We start from the raw sequence: 16,192 nt of genomic DNA on the forward strand, positions 1-16,192 counted from the left end.
AGAGGAGAGAGATATGCCAGCCACTGCTCAAGGTGAAGCAAAATGCCAGCAAACTGGTAATGCCATGGCCATGTGGCAACTTACAGATGAATAGAAATGGATTAAGTTATAATAACTAGATAGCAAGAAGCCTGCCATAGCTCATAAAATTGGTAATTAATATATGCCTTTGAATGATTATTTTATAAATGGCTGCAGGACTGCAGTGCTGGGCAGGATCAGGGAAATGTTCTAGCTACAGATATTTGACCATGGGTGCTCAGTCCTAGCTGTTACATCTACAGGACAATCTCTGTACCTAAAGTTCAGGGAACACCATGGAAGAGGTGGCAGAAGGATTGTAAGAGACATAGGACCAGGGCACCTTCTGTGGGACAGTGTCTTCTGGATATGGCAGGGAATCTGCACCAATGAAATCTCAACAATATTGTTGCCTAAATAAGACTTGCACAAACAAAACTTGCAAAACCAGTCGGAATGCTAGCACAAATGGAGGAAACCTCACAAGGCCCCATCCCTTAGAAAAGGAGCTATTCATAATTAATGGCTGAGGGAGAATCAGTATTTTCCAGGGATGAGGTCCCTGATAGGGTATTCAATCACAGGTGGTCAGCCCTAAATGCATACAACTATAAGTAACACTAAACGGACTCATGAATTGGTTTGAAAGAAAATGGCTCCCATAGGCTCATAGGGAGTGGCACTATTAGGAGATATGGCCTTGTTGGGGTAGGACGTGGCCTTTTAGGAGGAAGTATGTTACTGGGGTGGCTTTGAGGTCTCAGATGCTCAAGCCAGGTCCAGTGTGACTTTCCCTTCCTGTTGCCTGCAAATCGAGATGCACAATTCTCAGCTACCTCTCCAGTACCACATCTGCCTACATGCCATCAAGCTTCCTGCCATGATGATAATAAATCAAACCTCTGAAACAGTAAGCCAGCCTCAGTTTCCTTTATAAGAGTTACCATGGTCATGGAGTCTCTTCACAGCAATAGAAATCTCAACTAAGATACATGGGTTGCATTTTGTTATGAATATGCATGTATTTATATGTAACAATAATAATTAAATAAGAATTTAACATACTGACAAGTCATGAATTTGACAAAGCTGGAGACACAGGAGGTGGAGAGAGAGGGAAACAAAAGTAAAAATGCTGTAAATACAGTACTCATATATGAAATTCTAAAAAAGAAAAGAAGATGATAAAATAAAGTATGAATTCTTGTATATTCTAATGAAAAAAATCATGTGTGAGATAAACTTATGCTCACATTTGGCACCCAGAGTCTAAGTGATATATCAGTTGAGTGGTATTTTATAGAACTCTTTGCTTTCAACATGTATGCAATACCCAGGAAGTCCCCAATTTCATAAGAGTTAGGTAAGTAACTCCTTTAATTTTGTAGGGGATATTGAAGAATAAAGGGAGAGTTGGCCTTTTGTGCTCTAAGTGCCATGATTGTCTATGCTGTGTTAGAAACAGCAGAAAATATTTCAGCTTGATTCTCTGAAGCACACAGAGATTGTTTCTATGATTAGGTTTAAGTCATTAACACATACTTGAATAAAGAAAAGAAATTAAATCTACAGGACTAGAGAGATGGTTCAATGGTTAAGAGGTCTTGCTGCTGTTCCTGGCATCTGGGTTTGGTTCCCAGAGTGCACATGGCAGATCATAACCATCTGTAGCTCCTGTTCTAGCACCAGAGTTTAATTACCAGTACTTAGGTAAAGTGACTCACAACTGCCTGTAACTCCAGCTGCAGGGGATCTGACACCTTCCTTGCTCCCAATGGGATGTGCACACATGCATGTACACACACATGCAGGCACACACACACACACACACACACACACACACACACACACACACACTCATATATGTTTACATATACATATATGTAATATATGTATATGTAAACATATAATATATTTACATATACAAACAGATACATAAGTAAAAGTAATAGAATACATCTTTTTTAAAAGAAAGTGAATGTACTTTCAATCTTAGGTTATAAAGATTATGTCTTTAAGTCTTTTTTAACTGGTTAGAAAAACAGGAAACATTTTTGTTGTTCTCAGTTCTATTATTATTAGTATTTTCTTCTGCTAAAAAAATAGTAAGAGAAATTAACAATTCTATCTAAGAAATTAAGTCAGAATTCCAAGAGAACATTTTTCTGTGCAAGTATAATACAAACACCGTTTTGCTGTGGGATGGTCTGTATGTCAAGTGTGTTGCTGATTGGTCAATAAATAAATCACTGATTGGCCAGTGGCCAGGCAGGAAGTATAGGCAGGACAAGGAGGAGAATAAAGCTGGGAAATGGGAGGCTGAGAGAGAGAGAGACACTGCCAGCCGCCAGGATGACAGACAGCATGTGAAGATGCCAGTAAGCCACGAGCCATGTGGCAAGGTATAGATTAATGGAAATGGATTAATTTAAGCTGTAAGAACAGTTAGCAAGAAGCCTGCCACGGCCATACAGTTTGTAAGCAATATAAGTCTCTGTGTTTACTTGGTTGGGTCTGAGCGGCTGTGGGACTGGCAAGTGAGAGGTTTGTTCTGACTGTGGGCCAGGCAGGAAAACTCTAGCTACACCGTTTAGAAACAAAAGTCTCATCTAGGGGCTGAAGCAATGATTCAGTTTAAGACACTGGCTGCTCTTGCAGAAGACCTCGGTATGGTTCCCAGTGCACACATGGCAGCTCACAACTGTCTGTCAACTACAGTTCCAGAAGATCAGATGCCTTCTGCTGGCTTCCATGGACACCAGGAACATGAAGAACTTATACAATAAAACAAACAAAAATTAATTTCTTTAAAACCTCATCCTGTTATTTAAACTTTCAATAGAGTTTAAATTATCAAATACAATTATTTGATATTTCTCTTGTTAGGATTAAAGCTAAAAAGTTAATATCTCAGCAATGTTTACTAAAACATGATTCTGCTTTTAAGGTCAGAATACAAATAACCAGTACCTCATATATGCAAGATTAAAACATAATCGCTGATGCTTGATAAATGACAGAATTTCAACTCCATAGACTCATGCAAAATGTACTCCAAATATTGAGATAAATTTATGCTTTATTTAGAAATCATTGTAAGCATGAATGTAAACTTTTGGATGGCAGAGCAATTGTAAGTACAGCTATTTTTCTAATAACTTTACCTTTAGAAATACAGTCAATATAAATTTTGTGGGATTTTTACTTTATAACTCTCTGTGTCTGTTTCAATGAATTCCTCATAATTATCAGCACATCATCAATTGAAGAAAGTATGTTGTGCAGAAAAAAAATCTAGGATTGTATGATTTAATGAACTTATCCTCTCTAGCAGTGTTTATAAACCCAAAGTCGCTGGTTTGTTACTCTGCTGTGGGCAGCTGCCTCTCACTGGCAGCACTTCTCTCCAAGGTGTCCTTGCATCTGTCAGTTTAGACTTCTCTGATAATCTCTTGCAGAGCTGAATTTAAACGCCACAGCTTTCGGGGCTGAAATGACAGCTCCTTCCCAGACTAGAAGCTGGTGGTGCTGAGAGCTGTGCTGGCAAACCTTAGCAGTCTGACTCAAACACAGATGATCAGGTTTGGGTAGAGGAATTTCTCAATATTATGCATCTGGAAAGACCAAGGAACATTCTGCCTTTAAAACACAAGAGAATAAGATATTTTTCTGAAATCCATCCACCCCACTTCCCATGCTAAAAAGTGCAAAAACTAAGAAAATGTTTCCTATCTTTTTAGTTTAATGTCGCCTAAAGATGCAAAATGGAAGAGAAAGCCAGTTTTGAGAAGGGAACATGGGTTCAACTGTGAGCACCAGAGTGCATAACCAAGAAACCATGAGAAACTGCAAGGGATTGCTTAGTTGACATAATATCTCCTTTCATTGGCCTTAAGAACATTGGTAAGGTCAAATTTTGAATTATCAGTTAATAAACACTACTTAAGATTTCACACTGTCATTGGCTGTGCTCAATTTTATGATGACTAGAGAGTTTTATTTCCATGGCTAAATGGCTTGATGTGGTCTTTCTCCCAAAGCTTACAGTGTGGAAATCTTGCTCGCCTTGTGACAGTGTACAAAGACTTTCAAGAACCCAAGCTAGAAGTAGGTCCTTGGAGTTTAATGGCACTTGTTCTTATGTGATCCTGAGTTAATTTTTAAATGAATGAGATGCTACAAAAGAGTAAGCCTGGTCCCTGTTTTTCACTAACTTTCTATCTTACCAACTCATCTCTCACTTACTCATCTCTTCCTGCCATGATGCAATCTACCAGCTGCATAGCCAAAGGAGCCCTCACCAAAGTAGACCAGATGCCAGTGCTATGCCCATGAAAGCCTAGACTCATGGAGCAATTAAGCCTCTTCTATTTACAAAGTATCCAGCCTAAGATGTATTGCTACTCTAAGGAAAACTGCACTGATGTGAAAGTTATCAAGAACATTTAAAATGAGAAAACAAAATAACCAACAGAACTACTGTTACTCACCAGGGAACTGTTCTTATGTCAACAGCTTTAATCTATATCTCTAGAATAACAATGAAGTGTTTCTTTTACTTCTGATTAACCTCATGACATCCACATAACTGGATACATCTTGTTCAAAATATTTCATGTATTACATATATGTGCATAAAGTATAACTTGGACTTGGGCTTTATAATTAAGTTTGTTTATACCTAATATGTGAATGACTTAGTATAAATATATATTTTAGAGTCAGATGAGAAATACCAGATCATATCCAGAACTACAAAACCTCAGGCAGCTTTATTTCAGTATGTAACATGGATCTACTTGGTGACTTTATATTTTAACAAAGTGGGTTGCTAAATAATATAACAACCAGTCTCACCAGCTTTATTGGCTACAAACCAGTTGTTTGCTAGTTTTGATTACAGAATTTGTGCATGAAATTCAAAGTTTTGAATGGGAGAACATATGGCTTTCCTTATTATGATTTATTTATAAGAGACACTTCCTTTTATTACTATTATATCTTTAATAATGCTATTGAAATATTTAAACTGTTTCTATAACAATGTTACAACCTTGAGTGGTCATTATTTCCAAAGCCAGTAATAAATGTAGAGTCTGTTTCTGTCCTACTAGCCAGCTCCCAAATAATGACACAGAGACTTTGTATTAATTATGAAAGCTCAGCCTATAACTTAGGCTTGTTCCTAAGTAGCTCTTATCACCTAAATTAACTCATATACATTAATCTATGTTCCATATGTGGCATTACCTCTCTTCCATATTGCACCTCCTGTTTCCTCTTCATGTCTCCTGGCATCTCCCACATGCCTAGATTCCTCCTCCACTTCCCTTCTCTCCACAGAAATCCCACTATACCTCCTTTCTAGCTATTGGCCATTCAGCTTTTCATTACAATCACTTCAATGCAACTTCACACAGTATGTACAAATATCCCATAATTTCTCCCCTTTTTGTCTAAATAAAAAGGAAAGGTTTTAGCTCCAACACAGTAAAACTATGTACAAGTAAGAATTACTTTCACAATGTTTAATCCATATGTATTTTGCAAACTTAGAAAAAGTACTGTATTATCTATCCTATCTCAGTGAGTCCAAAGTTTTATGTGTAAACCATTTTATGTCATAACTTGTATTACCATTCTAAAAAAATATTTTTAGACCTAAAAACATCTTATCAGATAAATAATTTAAGCTCTTATGTCTCTCAACCTCATCAACTTTTATCTCTCATGTAAGTTATTTTTCTGAATTTGGTAACAAAGAAAACTGTATACTATCCCCATCAGAGACCCAAGAAGGGTATAATATTACCTGAATAAACAGGAAGTACAGAACAAGCAACTTCCAAAACTGTAGAAATGACAGAAACAGCTGGCTGCCTATACAGTCACCCAAGGTTCCTCTGTAACATTGGGGCATCTATCTTTGGCCTACAGGCCTAGAATATCTGACAGACTTTTCTGGGAAGTAGGAATTTTGAAGGACTGTCTTACCTTGTCTTGGCAAAGATCGGCTGTCACTTTTTTTGTGTGTTCTCCTTGTCCAGTTTGGACAGCATACTGCCAGCAGTTGAGGCAAGGGCAGTGTCTTAATCAGTGGCTAACTTTGCCACAATAAAAGCAAACTCCATTTGGAGGTTCTTCAATACCCATCATCCTTTTTTGAAGCAGATTGTTGCTGCCAGGAGCACATGTGTCTCACTGTCATGAAAAGCTTTATGTTATTAAAACATTCTAAATGCCATATTCTGTAGGTCTATGCAGTGTTTGAAGACCATCTATCTATCAAAAACATATCTAACATGACTACAAGTTTGATTATTATAGATGACTAACTACTAACCTATATTTCTTTATTATCCTAAATAGCTTTCAAGGACTAGAATTTTACATTACATTTTTTAAATGAGATGCTTAAGTATGATATATTAAGTAAGAAAAATATATATATATATATACAGTATAACAAAAATAACCTTAAATTTGTATCAATATACAAAACTATGTTAAACAAGAGTAGGAACATATGAAGAGTATGTTCTACAAAAATAACCATGAATTTGTATCAATATACAAAAATCCATACCAATGTAAAATATTTGAAGTTAATAGTTGCTTTTTTAGTTGAAAGATTTAATAATCTACCCTTTCTTTTATCCTATCATTTCTATATGCCCCATATTTCTGTTCAGGAAAGAGATCCTTGAATCCAACATCCCTTGCTTTGTTTCCTCCCTTACCATGACCAGTAACGACCCAAAGAATGACCAAAAACCACCCACCCAAACTCTTGGATATGTGGATGTCATATTCTCTAGACTGCTTCCTGTTGTTTGGGGGTAACGGCACCTTTAGGGGACCCTGAGAAAATTGGAATAATAGTCAAGTCCTGGAAGAGCTAGCTGTATTATTTTTTGTTTAGTCTCTATGTGATGGGAAAGTAGAGTTTTTTAAAGTCTAGCTGGAGTAGCCTTTGGACCATCTCAGCTAGCCACTTTGAAGTTGTTTTGGATGAAGAATTTTGAGGAAGCTGCAATAGAAGCATTCTGAGAGGGTGGATCACCTGGGCTACTTGTATTTATTGGTGTCTGGTCCTGAAAACACACAAACTTTTAAAGGTAACATATTCATCTGCATTAACACAAGTATGGAATGTGTAGGGTGCACAAGTCAGTTAAAGATGATTTTTGTTTTATGTTTGAGCAGGTAAAAGGCTCACTTTACAAGTTTGTTTGGACTGCATAATCAAACCTCTATCCATGCCAATATGAAAGGATGGCATGTAATAACAAGTCATGGGGGTTCTGTAGCCAACACAATTTATCATGTCTCATCCAGTCTCAGAGCTGCCTCCATGTAGAGGGATCAGCATATTTGTCACCTGTCCTGTAGTCTTTCTTGGTTTCTTTTTATGTCTGTAACCAAGATTTTCAGGATGTCTCCTCCAGTCAAATCTGATCTTCATTAATTTTGAAGAGAACCATAACTTTTTGTTTCCTGTGGAAATAAAGGCATAACCTCTCCCCCAATGCAACGCATTTTCTGACTTCCATTTTGAAGTTAAGACATTCTTAAAATATATAGGTTGGTTTAATTTAGCTATTTTCATAATCCAATGTCTCTCAGCAGCTATAGTTTTTGTGTACATTAACATTTAAGAAATTCAAAGTCAAAAATACCATGTAGGATCCAGATGCCCTATATATTTCCCATCTTTATGTGGCTTATTCTTTTTATATTACATTATTCTTTCTTTAAAAGCTTCACTTTATTATTTATAAACTATTTTTTCTATGGCTGTCTATTCTTCATTTAGCATTTAAGTTCATTTTTAAACACACTGTAACCTGTTCAGAGGTTTTGTCAGCCTTAACTTGGCTTCCCTCGACACACCACATCTGCAGCCACTTCTGACCATGTGAGCCAAATCTTAAACTTCTAGGCCACCACTGTGCTGCTCTGCTTAGCATAATATGTGCTGGTGGCTGGCTCTACCCCGCCTCAGTTTAGTGAGAGCCCAGTCTCATGTCAGCAGGTACTGTCTCAGAGTTGATCCATTCCAGTCTGTTGTGTCTGTCTGAAGCAGGAGTTTGTAGCCAGTGCCCGCTGTTCAAGTGTTCAGTTGTCCAGTAGGGCCTCTTAAAAGAGCCATGCCTCTGTACACAGAGCCTACCTAAGAGACCACTTTCTCCAGCTCTATATGGATATTCAAGTCTCCACACTAGATGCTGTATGTAATGAGTCTTTTTCTGTCCCACTATCCAGCTCCCAAATAATGTCAGGAGACTTCTTACTAATTATGAAAGCTTGGCCTATAGGTTAGGCTTGTTCCTAACTAGCTCTTATAACTTAAATTAACCTATTTATATTAATCTACATTCTATCATGTGGCATTACCTCTCTTCCATCTTGTACCTTTTGTTTCCTCTCCATGTCTCCTGACATCTCCCATGCAACTAGGTTTCTCCTCCTCTTCCTTTTTCTCCCCAGAAATCATGCCTATACTGTCTGCCTACCTATTGGTCATTCAGCTTTTTATTACACTAATCACAGCAAATACATCTTCACACAGTTTACAAATATCCCACAACATATAAAATGGTCACCTTTGAAGGCAGGGAGAGGTCTCATTTGGTTAAATGCATTCCAGGCAAGCATGAGAATCTGAGTTCATCCCTAGAATCCAAGTAAACTGTTGGGCTTGATGGTGTAATTCCAGTAATCCCAGTGCTGAAGAGGCAGAGACAAAAAGATTCCTGGGACATGATAGCCAGGTAGTCTAACCAATTATACCTAATGAGTTCCAGATATAATGAGATGCCCTGTTTTGAAAATCTGGGTGAAAAACCATAGAAGACATACCTCTGGCCTCTATAGGTATGCAAACTGTCCACGATTATTTGAGTGCCTATATTCACACATCCACATAAGCATGCACATGCATGCACACGCACGCGCATGCCAACACACACATTCTATGATACACACACAAAGAAGCTCAACTCTCTGTAAACTGTCTTTATTCCTTGAGTACCCACTAGAACTAGGTGTTTTGGCATCTGCCATTACTGTGAAATCTGAGATATAGATCTCAAGTAGTGAATGGGAATACTTCCAGATGAACAGAATGATAAACCACTTGTAGGAAAGAAAGAAAGGTAGGAAGAAAGAGGGGAGGGAAGGAAGGAAGGAAGGAAGGAAGGAAGGAAGGAAGGAAGGAAGGAAGGAAAGAAGGAGGGAGGAAGGAGGGAATTTGCAAAATTTAAGTTAAATGAACAGGTAATCATTAATTATTGATGATTTGAAAATGACAATAGTCTCTGACTTATTTTTCACTTTATATGACTAATAAAGCTCTTTTGTATAAAACATTTCACTTTTTTTATCATATCCTTTGAGAAATAAGTTTTCCAGGGCTTTTTATTACATAAATTTCCTACAATGACAAGCAGAAGTTCAAAAGAGTTACTCTTTCATACCCAAATGGCTCACAAGGTGAGTTGAAAAAGCCAATTTTATATTATAAAACCACATACCATGTGCTAAACACCATTGTCATCATGTCGCCCCCAGTCTAAAACAAAACTTCCTAAAAATAAAACTTTCGAACTCTGCACACATGCCATAATAATTCTAGTCTTACTCTAAGAGGAGCTACCTAAATTAGTAAGAGTTATGAAGTATTTAAACAGACTTAAAATTAGTGACTGGCAAAATGGAAATAAAACAACAACAAACCTAAGCTTAATACTAATTCAGCAAAATCAAAGCAAATGCTAAATCTCAAGACAAGAATTAATAGTTTTATTTCCATGAATAGAGGAAAATCCATAAGAAATTATAATAAAGTGCTGACTTTGTCCTATGCAAAAATCAATAAAAACATTTCATTTCAGGAGTGGGGGATATTATGATGATTTCAGCTTCATTGTTTCCAGACTCAGATGCAGTCTTGTAGGATGAGGTGACGTTTCATTATGGCAAAGTCACCAAATGCTCCCACAGTTTGCTGAAAACTGCACTCTACCAATCATGCTATGATGGAGAAGGTCACAAACCAACAATACCTTCACAGGAAATCTTGTTTCCAGGGGGAAAGGAGGGTGAACTTATTTAAATATATGTCTCCCATATGAGTCTTTTCAACCCTATTTTAAGCTGTTCTATTCTGGTAAAATTTTGTTTGTTCTTTATTGTATGATTATCATTATTTAAATGGCATTGATATAAATGGTTATAGCAATTAGGAATGGAACTTAAAAACATCTCAATAACTCTAAATAGAACGAGAAAAGTACACAACATATACAATGTATAAAATGTATACAACGTAAAAATAAAAATGATTTCAAACAATTGACATATTAGTTTAATGACATTAATATTTCATAATTTAAACATACAAACACTAAAGCTTAGAAAATCGGGAATGTGTCAATATGGGAATTTTTAGCCATGTTTGAAACTGGTCAGTTAACTAGCTTTAAACCCAAGTAATTTCCTGATTCCATTTAGTATTGATGCCATAGTGACGCAGACATGCAAGGGAGGCAAGCAATTCAAGTTGGAAGTGTTGAATTGGTTCTGGGAATTTGCGAATTGATTTGGATCAGCACAAAGAGATAGGTGCAAATTACATTTTAAAAAAAACTGTTTCCCTGGTACCTTTTTCCTCACTCTTTGGAATTTAGAAAGCAGAATTATCTACCATTCCATTGGTTTGCTCTCATTTGCCTTAGGAGATACAACCTATGAAGACACTAATCTTTGTCTTTATTTCTCACCCTGCTTCTACTGAGAATGGACCATTAGGGAAAATAATTCCTCAGTTTCATAAAGCAGACTTTATTTTACAAATTGTCCTGCCTTTGCCTAAGATTTGTTAGGTTCCAGGTGCGGGGTATGAAAATTAGCCTTTTTAAGTTTGAGGGCATTGCATTGATTCAAAAGCAGAGCCAGCCTCAACTTTTGAATCAGTGATTTTGACTGGAGAAAACATCCACAGGGAGCTTCTCTGAAAACAGCAAGAGAAAAAGACTTCTTTGAAGCTGTAGTTTGGTTTATTCTCTTGACCCAGTTAGTTTCTATGGCCAGAAGCAGAGATAAGAATGTGATATTTAGTCCCAATGCTTTCATGATGTACCCATATCTAAGTCATGATAGGCCAAGAAGAAGTGATAGAGCTGCAATCATTACTGAAAGATGGGCTCAGTAGTCTCAATGACATTAATACGATTGTTTCAGCTGAGCTGCACAGTTATTGTTAGATTTAGCTGGCTTACACTAAAAAAGGGATGTGTCTGGAATATTCTAAATATTTGACTAAATAATTCATACACAATACTGTCAAGTGGTATTTATGACCGTGCACACATTCCTTTCGAAACCCAATGTCTACATAGGTCATAAACTGAAAGTCACCTAAGTACAGAAGCCTAAGAGGTATGGACAGATGTTTATTCAGTAGCTAATTATTAGTGCTTCAATGAGTTCTATGACGATTATAAACAACAAAACTCACTAAATAATGGCAGGGGAGAAGAAACATTTTTAAACCTTTAAGTGTCTTATAAAGCCCAAGGACTCAGAAATAAAAGGCAAGCAGAACACAGTTAGAGAGTATACTCTCATGTCTCATCTTTGCCATTTCACAAGGCTTGGTTACAATGCTAGCTCACAGTAGAGAAATTTTCTTTATTGTAGATCTACATTATGTGCTATATTATGTGCTGACATATTTATGAGGCTATAGTTATTAAAATAAATAAAAATAAGTAATACTTCGTATCTCCATAGCATGAGAGCTCAAGTTAGGTAAACTTGACTTTAACTGCTCAACCTCAAGTTTAGAGTCATATTATTTTATGTAACTATTCTGATGGATTTATTCTCAGCATGGTAGCCGAGAATCTGGGAAGAAATGATAAGAGTAAAAGTAACAAGTATTTCCTAATATATGTGGTAGGCCTTTAAAAGAGATGTGGACCCTGATTCCTCCTTCCATAATGAACTCATCAACTGAGCCACACATCAGTTTCAGACATCAAATAACAGTTGAAGCTCTTATTGAATTTCTGTAACTCAATATATTGCAGTTGTACAGCTCAGTGTTTTCTTTGTAAATGCTTGATTCTATTTTTTCTTCAATATAATATAGTTTAAAATGATACTAAAATATATGAATATTGAAACCTCATTATTCATATTTTTATTGAATCATTGACACTAGCTAGGTACTATAAAAGACATAATTTATTGTTACAAGAAAAAGATAATGTGGTTATTGCTAGACTTGGACTATTGCACTTATCAGGAAAGTTGTTTTGATAAAGAATGACATTAAGGGTAGATAATATATGAGGAAGAAGTAACATTAGTGAGATGGAGAGAAGGAAGAGAATGCAAGCAGAGGGCATATTCAATGGAAAACTCAACAAATTAGAACAAGCAATAGCTGATGCTGTTAACATCAAATTCAAGTAAAAATATTCAATAAGAAAACACTGAAGTATACAACTGATATAAGAAATCTTAGTCTATGCTAAGTGGTTATTTAATTTGTAATTACACTAAATTACCAGAAATAGTTAATTAGACATAGGTGGTAACATAGCCATCCTGTTTTGTTCTCAGTTCCAAATCCCACCCCACCTCCCTGCCACCTGTGTGTGTGTGTGTGTGTGTGTGTGTGTGTGTGTGTGTGTGTGTGTGTGTGTGTGTGTTTGCTTTTATGGAGTGTAAGTGAGTGTAGATTTAACAGCCTGAAAGAAAGATTTCCAAGAATAAAAACATCCTGATAGTGATAAACAGCTGCCTGGTTCACAGTTTCCGGTCCTATGTGCAGACCAGCTGTGCAGTTAGTCATAACTTCTGGCATGTGTATAAATCTTAGCTTTATTCCATCCCAAGAGATTCACTACTTGTCCAGACAAGTTCAAAAATACATGTTTTAAATTCTGCGAAGATGGCAGTGGTGGCAGAGTTCTTGAATCTCCCCAAGTCCCCCGTGAAAAGACAGGAAGCAAGTGGAATAGAAAACAAAACCTACAGACACCATCAATGAGAAAGAGGTGAAATAGTATCTGTGACCCCGCAACTCCAAATATGAGCAGGTGTGGGCAAACCACGACTTCTAAAAGACCTGTGTGGTAGTCATGACTTCCAAAGGACCTGTGTGGCAGCCACCACTCTGCAGGAGGAACTAGAGGAAAGCAGAAGGACCCCCACCCCCACAACAGGCACTGGGTATTTAGAAAATGTACGATCTTGGACTGAGAATCCCAGCTAAATCTCCAGGGCCGGGGTTGCTGCAAAGTGAAGACAGCTAAAATCTATTCTCAGCAGTTTTTGAATGCTTGATACAAGACCCATTACACAGTCACCGTGTGGGAAGCACTTCACAGTGTAGACACACAGGAAATCATAAAAGTGTTTGCTTCAACTATCATACATTTTTGTCAATTCTACCCAGTAAAACTAGGAAACACAAAAAATTTTAAAAGATGTAAAAGTCACTGTTGTATCTAAGTGACTTAAGCCATCAGGATGTCAGGGGCTTTCCAACTGACCACTTCCAAATTCCCTCTAGATTAGATCCTCACATGAAAAGGTGCCAGCTTGAAATAGAATTCTATTTAAACAGGACTGAAAAGAAGGCATGAGAGAGAGAAGGTTCAAAAGAATTCAGAGAGAACATGGAATCTCAGATCTCAGAAAGAAATAGGCCACATTTCTGAACACCTCAGAAGCAGAGCAGATGAGGACATGTAATTTCTGCTTCTGCTTGGATTCCATTACACAGCATAACTTCCAGAGATACTGAAATCATATAAATCCAAAAGGCTTTATGAGAATGGCAATGAGCTCCCTTCCCTCTTTTTCTTTACCTGATATTTTATCTTTGAAACTGTCACATGAGAACTATATTTATATAATTTCTACCTTCCCTATTCCCCCTCTAAATTCTTCTAGGTCCCCCTGCTATTCCCTCTTAAATTCACAACCTCTTCTACTTTCGTGTTATAATATATATATATATATATATATATATATATATATATATATATGTGTGTGTGTGTGTGTGTGTGTGTGTGTGTGTTATACATATAAAATATGCATTGTATATTGGTTCTCTCAGCAGTCATTAATCATCTGTAAAGCCTATGGAACACAATGACCACCCTAACATGATACCCTCAATGGTGTAACAGTAGTAATTTTATCTTAAAGGATAACCAACTGCCAACTAACTGAACTTAGAGCCTGCTCAATAGGATAAAAGACATGCCCAATACTGAACACCTAGCCAACTCCCAATGGCTAGATAGGTTATAGACCAATATAATTCCTAACAATATCCTAAATACTTATTCTAAGTGAAGGTCTTAGCCATCTCCATCAAAGAAGCTTCTTTTATAGTAGATGGAGACCATCACAGAAGTTCATAGCTGATAAAATGCAGAGAACAGGCATGGGGAGCTGGAACCTAACTGGTCCATTTATAACACAAACCCTATGTCTAAGGCTCAGAGAACCTCAAAGAAGAGATTGGTAGAGAAAGCTCAGAAAGGTTGTAAGAGACAGAGGACCAGGTCACTTGCTGGAAGACAATGTCTCCTGGACATAAATCTACACCCATGAAAACTAAACAATATGCTTGCCCAAATAAGAATAAAAAATGAGACCACCAGTCAACATGCTGATGTATGTGGGGAAAATTACATGAAGCCCCAGATGAAGACCTTTTTTTCCTCATTAAACTACTTTAGAATCCTTAATTTCTTCCCATGAGATAATGTATGTATCCCAAAAATACAAAAACAACCTGTTGTCTATGACTTTTTCTTTTTCTTTTTTTTTTTTTTTTTTTTTTTTTTTTTTTGGTTTTTCGAGACAGGGTTTCTCTGTGTAGCTTTGTAGACCAGGCTGGCCTCGAACTCACAGAGATCTGCCTGGTTCTGCCTCCCGAGTGCTGGGATTAAAGGCGTGCGCCACCACCACCCGGCTATGACTTTTTCTTAAATATTATTCTGAATATAACTGTCAAACATAAAGCAGTATCTAAGATTTATTATTTCCTTTGTGATAATAACTGAACTGTGTTCATATAAGCTTCCAACTCAGTTACTAATCTAAGTTGAACATAATAGACTAAACTATTTCTTCAGAAAATATGCAAGAATGCAGTCTATAAAAGACACTTATTAATTTAAGAAATGCTAAACTGAATGCACACACACACACACACACACACACACACACACACACACACATTTTATCAAGATTCTTACTGGAAGGGGCTTCTTGAGCTCAGTTTAAGAATAGTCAAACATAGAGAAACCCAGGATGTCCTAGATCCTCAGGCAAGTTTCAACAATGTCTCATACGTTGGTTTAATACACCCAGTGTTTCAGATACCTTTCTGATACACAATTATTTCATCCTGCAGTTATTACTTAAAGTGGTGTTGGTTGAATTGGAAGCAGAAAATTTAATTTCTTGAATTGCTGTGGTTTTATTGGACAGAGGGTAGAAGTGATTTGCTAAATAGGATTTTTTAAAAAGCTCTTTTCTGAGCACCTTCCTCATAGTGGCCATGCTATTACCTTCATACGATTTTAGTCCAATGCTCGAATTGTAATAGCTTTTGGACACCAGTGCATTGGCGTACAAGATGTAGAGCATTATTATTTGTGACACCCCTCAAATGCCAATTTACTGGACTGCAGATTGCTCTCTGAACCCAATAAATCTTTCCAAACTCATCTCACGTGGTTGCAATCTCCTCTTCTTCCCTCTCCCATGTACTTTGTATAGGAAATTCTGTAGCATGATTCTTACAGCAGTTTCTATTAATTTAAACATTTTGTTCATGCTTGAAAAGTATCGTAATCTACATATGCATTTTTCTTATTGTACTATTAACTATATTATTAAAATTTGTTTCTATTGTAGTTGTCAGTTTTTACCTGTGACAATTCACACATCCCACAAACACAAGTATAGTGCTTTTATATGTAATTTCTCTCAAAATTTCTGTGGAGTGATGACAGCAAATGACATTCATATAACTTATAAGGAACGATGGCTGATTTATCATGCCTTGCTCATACCCTTACTGACAGTATACAATAGAACAGAAATTTGAATACACACCTTCTGATTTTAAACT

The sequence above is a fragment of the Peromyscus californicus genome, unplaced genomic scaffold, assembly GCF_007827085.1.
Source record: "Peromyscus californicus insignis strain IS unplaced genomic scaffold, ASM782708v3 Scaffold_6__1_contigs__length_162567912, whole genome shotgun sequence".
Classification (NCBI taxonomy): domain Eukaryota; kingdom Metazoa; phylum Chordata; class Mammalia; order Rodentia; family Cricetidae; genus Peromyscus; species Peromyscus californicus.